Genomic DNA, 9,425 nt, shown 5'->3' on the forward strand with positions numbered 1-9,425 from the left:
ACATTGTTTTACCCCTGTCCGTCCGTCCGTCTGTCCGTCCCATAAGGGACATATAGTTATTCCGTGTAAACCCTCCTACAGTTTGAATTCTAAGAAGTTTTGCTGTCTGTTTGTACATATATTAAGGTGTGCATGTGTTGAGGGTTATTTTAAAGTGTGCACCACATTTTTTATGTTATTTTGAAAAGACAGATAAAATATTACAGTCAATTCCATTTTAAACCATAGCCTAGTAAACCATGAAAAAACGTTGATGACGTCACGGTCACATGACAAAATTATGTGTATGAGCTGATAAACAAAACAACGTCAGCCAATCAGAAGACGTGTTACATTCAAAATTAAATTATACACCAATAATTTCCTTTGTAAAGGCGTTTAATCCTTATGGGTTTTTTTAATTGGAGATAAGGAATTTATTTTCCCACACTCGTAACCTTTATCACTCGTATATTGTATATTTGTGTCATTGAATTGACCTGGCGCATGAATATATTTGTTGGTTAACGCAAAAAAAAAATGAACTCCATAAAAAAAATGCTTTCGGATAAAAAATAAACTACAAAAACTTTCTTTATCATTCAAATGAATGTTGTGTGTTTTTTTTTTTTTTTTTTAATTTAACGAATAACGCGAAGTGAAAATACAATTTGTTTACGTCGAGCCGAATAGTGTTTTTATCGCCGCCATCTTGTCTACATTGGTTACGGAAAGAAGTTCGGTCAACGTAGTCTATCGAAAAATAAACAACGTCAAGAACGGCTTATTCTCATTTCGCCTTAGCTGTCAAAATTTATATAGAAAATTAATCCCAGTTTGCCTTAGTACAAATTTTCAGGTACACAAGAATTAACTAAGGCGAAATGGGAGCTTCTGTAAACATTGTTATTAAGTTATGTTTTGTTTGTATTGCAATTAGTTGATATTTGTTATTTTGATGTCAAATTCTACCATGAAATACTTTTTAAAGGAAAGATATATTTTTTAATTTTTGGTGTCCCACTTTTCATAGTTGCTCTTTTTTTTCTGAAAGTGTTTTTTTTTTTTTTACTCATGTGTTATATTTTGTAAATAAAGTCTTATTAGAGATGACAAATTGGATATGAACATTTCATATTTTAATGAATAAATAAAGACAAATAGCATACAAGTACAAGGCACTGATATACGCATTGGAATGCTCAAGGTTAATTCAGTTTCCAAGTTTGAGGATGTAAGATGCTGCATCACCATACTGAATATAGTCATTTGTATCTTTGTGTAGGGTTTCCTTTAAAGTGGTGAATCTTTCTTCTATTTATCTATACTTCTTTGATTTCCTCTCATCTTGCCACCTGCTGCACACTGTACTTTCTTTGCCTCGTAAGCTGCTTGCTCTTTCTTGAACACATTGATAATTTAAAATATGTTTGGATGTGCTGTTTTGGCTCTCTTTTTGAGCTTGTTATGCCAGCTCTCTGTCTGGTGGTGGTTCCAGATTGGTTGTGGGTCACTTTTATTAAAGATAAGAATTCAAGAGAAACAATTCCCTAATTACATGTTGTTCAAATTGTTATAAAAGCACAAAGATTTAATTTGTTTATTTAACATTTTTATCTAAATTCACATTTCGCCTTAGTTCAATTCCCATCTGGCCTTAGTATATTTTTTACCTTTTTTACCTGGAATTCACAGCTAAGGCGAAATGAGAACACACCTCAAGAACAACTACATGAAGTCCTCTCCAACAATCATAAAAACATATTTCTTAATATTCAAATCATATAAGAATTATTTATATGTTTTGTAGTTTAGTGTGACGTCCATTTTCACTGAACTAGTACACAATTTTATTTGGGGACAGCTGAGGACTACCTCCGGTAGCGGGATTTTCTCGCTGCGTTTAACACCCATTGTAGGCCTTCAGTTGTTGTCTGCTCTTTGATCGGATTGTTGTCTCTTTGACATATTTCCCATTTCCATTCTCAATTTTTTTTATCTATTTTGTAAGCCGAGCCTTGAAGCATACTCGGGGCGGTGGTAGTGGAAAGTGACAATTCCATTACCGTATAACCCGAATAATTCAGTCGTTATATTCCGCTGATCTACGAAGGCTACATTAACGCCTGAACGTCTTCCTCAATAAAGACCGTCAACTGGAAAATTCACACCGCTATGCAATATGGGAATTTTGATTTAAGTTGGCAGCTAAAGAAGGAGGAGTTTCGGATGTTAATTGATGTTAAATGATGTAAACTGATGTTAATTGATGTTAATTAATTATTATCGGATTTGTGTTAATTGAACACACGTGTTTGGTAAGACAACTACAAGACAGTTGCGCAGACTCATTATCCTGATCGCCGCCGATTGGCTCTCGTGTGGAAGAAAATCGGACACGGAAAGGGCTTGAATTATTCGAGTTAATTACCGTATGGATTTTGGGTAGAATGACATTTTCCTGAAGACTTTTCTACAAAGGGGAACCTAGATGTTGCATCTATATCAATTAAACAGTTAATGATTTTGTACATCATAAACATCCTTGTTGTAGATTTCCTCTCTTCTAATTGTTGCCACTCCAGTTGTTTTATCATGGCGTCAACTGATGATGTGTTACGATGTTTGTTATTAACATACCTAGCCCTTCTGCGATGACCATCTCAATTTTTTTCTTGTTGATGTTTGTTTTGTTGATGGGGTCCCAAGCTGCGCTTGTGTATTCTAGTGTCAAAATTGCTGCAAGTTTTGTTTAATTGACAGATTCAGATTCAATAGTTTAAAGTCTCACTGACATCGATTTTATACAATTTTTATATCCTTATTGGTCAATTATTTTTTCCCAAACTAAGTTAAGAGGGGGTAGGGGGTCTGTGAAAAAAACCTATATGAATTAAGTTTTTTTTTCCTACATCGAACTTTCGTCCCTTACACGACGTTCCTTATAATAAGGCGATTTTGACGGTTTCAAAGAACGTTTTTTCTTTATGAATATTTATTTACAGGAGTTGCTTGTCTTTCCAGGCCTTAATGGATAATTTTCCTTTCGGCAGCAGTTCGCATTAATAAATCATACATTTATTTCCAAATTTACACATACTTTATTTTTAATATAAATCAGATTTTGAATTTATACTCTCCTATTTTTTGCATTAATCAAACAAATATGCTATAAAAAAACAAACTAGCTAAGATCCCGATATATTTTTCACATCAATTTCATTTGGTCGACATTTGAATTTTAACTTAAACTATCCTTTCTCATACATTGGTTGTATTGTAACTTATACATGTATTTTTATTTTCATTCCAATTAAACTGGAAACAAATAATTACGATACAGAATTAAAACCAGAGCATAACATCAATTAAGTTTTGCGAACGTTGGGAACAAAACGGCTATACTTTTTGAAACGATATACAAAATCTTGTTGCCTAACGAAAAAATGTTTGACACTTTATTGTTTAAAAAGGGAAAAAAAAGAAACACTTTTATCGCCAAGTTTTTTTTACTATGATCTAACTATGTTTTATAGATAGACAGCTGGTTAAAACCCAAATTTTAAAGAATACAGCGGGTTTGTTCGTTGGGGAAAAAAGATGGCTATACTTTTTGAAGTAATTGCAATAGAAACTATATGCATGGTTTCCGTAAAAAATATCATAAACCAGGAGAAAAGTTAAAAAAAACTTAAAATATAATAAATATTTTTCCTCTCGGCTTTTTCAATTTCACGCCGTTTAAATGCGCAAACCCGAAATATACTTACCTTGCATATGTTTGGACATTTTTCAGACCGTTTTCAAAAATAACATTTTCCGGATTGCGGTTTCAGTGATATTGATTTTGCTTTAACACGCGAATAACTATAACATTAGCAATATTCTTTTATTCTTTTGAAGTTTTACGATGATCTGAGAAAAAAATACCGTAGGAAAAAACGGAACTCTGATCTTCTGCACACAAAACGAAACGTTGGACATGACGTTTTTGGGTAAAAATGGGATAATTAAGTGTTATAATTTCTGGTATTTTAAATTTCGGTTCCTTTTTTTCTTTAATTTCATCTAATGTAATGAATTCAAATGAAATAACTTTATTTTATCGAACTGACAAGTCTACGTATTTGTTTTTGTGCTAATCTATAGCAAACTGAAATTGGTGCCAACATCGAGCGCAACATCAATGTCGTCGGCATCAGTATTCCGTTGTACTTAAAGCTTAGTCCACACTGCCGATCAGATCAACTCGATGATCCAGATTGTCAAAATTTCCACGATTAAGCGTAATCAAAATCTTGATCGGGCCTGTTTATGACTTCTACCCGACTGCTTTCGACTGTACACACCCTTAACTCGACCATTCATGACTATTTAATGACTCCTTCACGACTTCTTGACGACTACTCCACGACTCAGTCCGGCCATTAATTGAATACATATTCGATAATTCTGACCAATTCACGATCTCTACACGATCTTTACTCGACTAGGTAGACCAAATTAACTATATTCGATCTCAGCCTGATCTCGATCAGACCAAATCGACCTCAGGGTATAGGAGTTGTAGGGATAGTCGGGAATTGGTCGGGTTTGTACAATTTCAGTATAAAAACGTCATCATTTTTTTTATAGGACCCGCTGCATCCAGGGGATTAAATGTTACCCTTGTCTGTCCGTAACGTACGTCCCAAAAATGAGTTTCCGTTCTCTAATTTTATTTTGCCTCAACCAAATTCTATGAATCGTTTGAACCATGCTCATTACCATCAAACACAGATCAATTGCGCATTTGGTGGCGTCACATTTACCGTTCTTGGGTAAAAACTCTTTATAACGTTATATGTAGCTAGGTTCACACTGCCGATCAGTTGTCAACTCGATGATCCCCATTGTCCAAATTTCCACGACCAAGCTCAACCAAATTCTTGATCGGGCCTGTTTACGACTTATACCCGACCTCCATCCGACTGTACACGATCTTTACTCGACCATTCACGACTCTTTAATGACTCCATCACGACTGCATCCCGACAACAAAATGAGTACTTATTCGATAATTCCGATCAATTCACGATCTTTACACGATCTTTACTCGACTAGCTAGACCAAATCAAATATTCACGATCTCAGCCTGATCTCGACCAGACCAGATCGTTCTGATATATATGGGTCGTAGGGATAATCGGGAATTGGTCGGTATGCACAATTCGAATATAAAAACGTCCGAAATTTTTATTCCCCGCCGCTTCGGAGTGGGCATTTTAAGTGTTACCCTTGTCCGTCCGTACGTACGTCCCAAGAATATTAGTGTCCCATGGACACATTCTCCGTTTATTTTGTTATATTCAGTAGAAGTTCCGAGTAAAATCATACATTTAAAATATCTACATAGAAATAAAGCAATTGGATTTGTGGGTAAGACGGTAAGAGCTCAGAGAGACAGGTTAATGACGGAGCTTGAAGAGAGCATAGAAGACGAACAAGATTGTGTAGACAGCAGCGGGAACCGAAAATTCTTGGTGAGGCAATGGCTGACACGACGACCACTGTGTGTGCAGTATGAGAGACTTGCACTAACTGAACACAGCAGAACCCAAATGCTTATAAAAACTTCCTCATATTTACACTGATATGTAATGGTAGTTTTATAGCTTTATTTGGGAAATGACACCACAAAATAAGATTTGTTACTGGATCAGTACTTATGTTAGATAGCAATATACACAAACTTTACCATCCCCTTTTCCTTGCTTTCTTACAAATAAATCGTACTGTTATATATGTGCGTACGTTTGTAATCAGTATTTTTCATGAATTTGATATCCAGTAGTCATGAATGGTTAAAGATAATTATTTTCCTTTTCCTGTATGGCAACAACCTACATGTTAAAAAAATATTGCAAAAAGAGGGCAAAATTTTCACATATTTCTCCAAACTTTGACCCAAAGTAGAATTTTAATACCCTGGAGTGATACCTTTTCTGAAACTGTTTACAACTTTATCAAGTGATCAAGAGCGCATTTCTTTCTGACCAACGTTTGGTAAACGTTGTGTGCCGTTTGTTATAGTTTGTTAAACGTTACAGAAGTAGAAACAAATGCATCGTTTAATTAGAGTTTGCTGACCCTGTTTGAACTGTCAAAAACTCATGCACATTTTGTTGTTATTTGAACTTATTACGCGGGGAAAATAGCCTCCGGAGAAGATGTTATAGACACAGAGGACATCGATCCTCTATGGATATTTTATTCTATTGGCAGTTCTTCATCTTCTTCATCAGATGAATGTATGAAGATAGTGATGATAAAGTCTTTTTAAAATAAGAGGTATGTTCTTTATTATCACAACTCAAAATATTGTCTTAAATTACTCAAGTTTAGGCATTACCCTCCTTTCTTTCATAGCTGTTATTTTAATGAAAGAAAGGAAGGTACTATCTATATTGGAGTAAGTTTAGACATTGTTTTGAGTTATGACAAGTAAGAACACGTTTAGATAAATGATTTAAAGTTAAAGTTAGAAAGAAATGCACCGTTTGAACTAACAAACAGCGCATGACAAACTGTAGACGCGTTTGCAACGAGTGTATAGTTTGTCAAAGTTTATGCAAACTTTGCAAAAGTATGTTAGAAACAAATGATCAAAACGTGTGCTCGCTGAAGTTTGAATCGTTTGTGTTAAAAAGAAATTCGCTCCAAATAAAAAATATTTGACTTTCGTCTCTTGTGTGAAATTACATCAAAAAGTTTGAATCAAACAAATTTGACTGTAAGGTGATATTTAGTTGTTGTTAATATTTTCTATGTCATTTGGTGTTCTGTGAAGAGCTGTTCCATTGGCAATTGTACCACATCTTCTTTTTTTTTATACTTAACATTTCTAGACAAACAGAAAATACGGACAGACAAAACAGAAAACAGGTAAAATATAATCTTGATGTTCTTATAAACCAACTTTGAAAGATAACTTAGTCATCAGCAGTCTAATAATGAATGTTATTGCAGAGTTACTTTCATATTTGAAAAAAACGCCGATGCCAAAATTGCAGGTCTTTCTTCCCTTCAAGAACACCTAGGTTTTATTTGGTTACGTGTTGCTAAGTTTTTATGTTTGTCTTCTCGTCGGTTTTTGGTTTTCTATGTTTGTGTTCTCGTCGGTTTTCATTTTTCGCTATGGCTGTGTCGGGTTGTTTTCGACCTTTGAGTTTGATTGTTTCTTTGATGTCTTTTACCTCTCTTTAAAAATGTTACTCTCCTTGCAAACGTAAAGACACGTACTGTACATGGAGGAATTTTTATACAGTTAAAAATAATGTTGCAATATATTTTTGCGGAAGCAGAGTTATGAGAGTTAATAAGATTTGTACACACTTTTAGAGAATCATGTTGAAGTCATGTTCTCATGTATGGCCGAGTAGAGATCGAAGAGTGGTCGAATGTGGTCGCGAAGGGATCGGGAATTGGTCGAGTTGGTCTGGGATAGAATAAATATAGAAGTCGCAGTGACCTAGAAGCGATCGGGACAAATTCTCGATCTCTTCTCGAGTGACTTGCTTCTCGATCCTTACTCGAATGTTTTTGACATGTCAAAAACTCTCGGGTAGAAAGTCAGATCGATGACGAGCAAGGTAGACTATCTCGAACATTCTTGTCGATTGAGTCAGACCAGTCTCCCGATCACGTAATTTATCATGATCGGGCTTGATCGAGTTGATCTGATTGGCAGTGTAAACCTAGCTTAAAGCTTAAAGCTAGGTTTACACTGCCAATTTTTTTGCTTCCGAAAAAATAAATTGGCACAGTTTATTTTTAACTGTAAAACAATTTCTCCATGTACAGGTACTTGTCTGTACTTTTGCAAGAAGGAGTAAAATTTTAAAAGAGAGGCAAAACTAGCAAAGGATAAATCAAATTCAAAGCTTGAAAACAAACCGACACAACCATGGCGAAAAACGGAAACCGTCAAGAAGACATACGGCAGTCCACACAACACAACAAATAAAAATAATAAAAACTTAGCAAAACGAAACCAAACAAAACATGGGATGATGTCAGGTTTTCCGGAAGGGAAGCAGATTCTGAATTTTGGACCCTAAGGATTTTTCAAATATGAAAGTAATTGTGCAATAAAATTCACAAGTGGACAGCGGATACAGTTTAGCCTTCAAACCTGGTTTGTAAGAATGTAAAGATTATTTTTACCTGTTTTATGTGCTTTTTTCTGCTTGACTGTCCGTATTTTCCGTATCTTAAAATAAGAAGATGTCGTTACATTGCCAATGGGAAAACTCCACAGGACACCAAATAACACAGAAATTAACAACTATAGGTCGCCTTAATCTTTGACCTGTTCTGTTCTTGGTTGATGAATACACTATAAAATTTATTCATACACTCATGGATTTGTCCTTCAAGATTTAAGATTGTATTGTCCTTGGTATAACTATAGTCACCATATGAAGCCAGCATTTTAGCAAAACACAATCACAGCTTGTTTTCTTAACCTTTAAGTTGATTATTATTAATAAAATATTAACTATACGTATTGTTTCGTGTTTTTATGCTGAAAAAAATGATTAATAATAAAAGTGAACAGAAAAGTGCCTTAAAACATATCTAAGAATGACAATCTCAATTTAAAAAAAAATATCCTGTCACTTTCTGTACTGTATTCATTCACATACTTGTCCGCCAATATATATAAGTGTATAAAAGACCTTGAAAATTCGACCGCAGATGTGTTTTATATATGTTCAAAATGTTGAAATGAATAAAAAGGTAAACCCTTTTAAACGGAAAAAAGTGTTATTATGAAAGACAAATGATTTTTATTTGAATTCTTGATAGATATAATTGTGTAAACAGTTTCTGGAAAATTATCGGGCTAAATTTTGGGGAAATATCACGGGGGGGGGGGGGGGGGGGGGTAACTTCGATATTTTTTTGGTAGGGGTGTGCCTTTTTTGCCTCAAAAAACGTACCCATTTTAATATAACATTCACTGAAATTCAGTACCTATAGTTATATAAATATTTAAGAAAGAATGACCTATACTTATATACAATATTTAAAATATGACCCAACTAATACCGCAGTCCCACTAGGCCACGATCGCACTACGATCTGTGAAAAAAATGCAAATTTTGACGATCGTGTAGATCGCAGTAAGGTCGTATCACGGTCGTGGTGAGGACTTCAAGATCGTGATGAGCGTGGCCAACTTTGAACATGTTCAAAACAATCGTGGTGCGGTCGTGGTGAAATCAGGTCTTAGTAGAAGCGTAGTGAAAGCGCACTAAGGTCGTGGTAAGATTGCAAAGGTCGTCGTTCCATCGTAGCGAGAGCGTAGCTAAAGCGTGACTCTATTCGGAGAGACGGTCCTACTCCCTCTGCTACGACCTCACTACGACCATCACGTTCTCACCGCGACCCAACTACGCTTC

This window comes from Mytilus edulis, chromosome 1, assembly GCF_963676685.1.
Source record: "Mytilus edulis chromosome 1, xbMytEdul2.2, whole genome shotgun sequence".
Taxonomy (NCBI): Eukaryota; Metazoa; Mollusca; class Bivalvia; order Mytilida; family Mytilidae; genus Mytilus; species Mytilus edulis.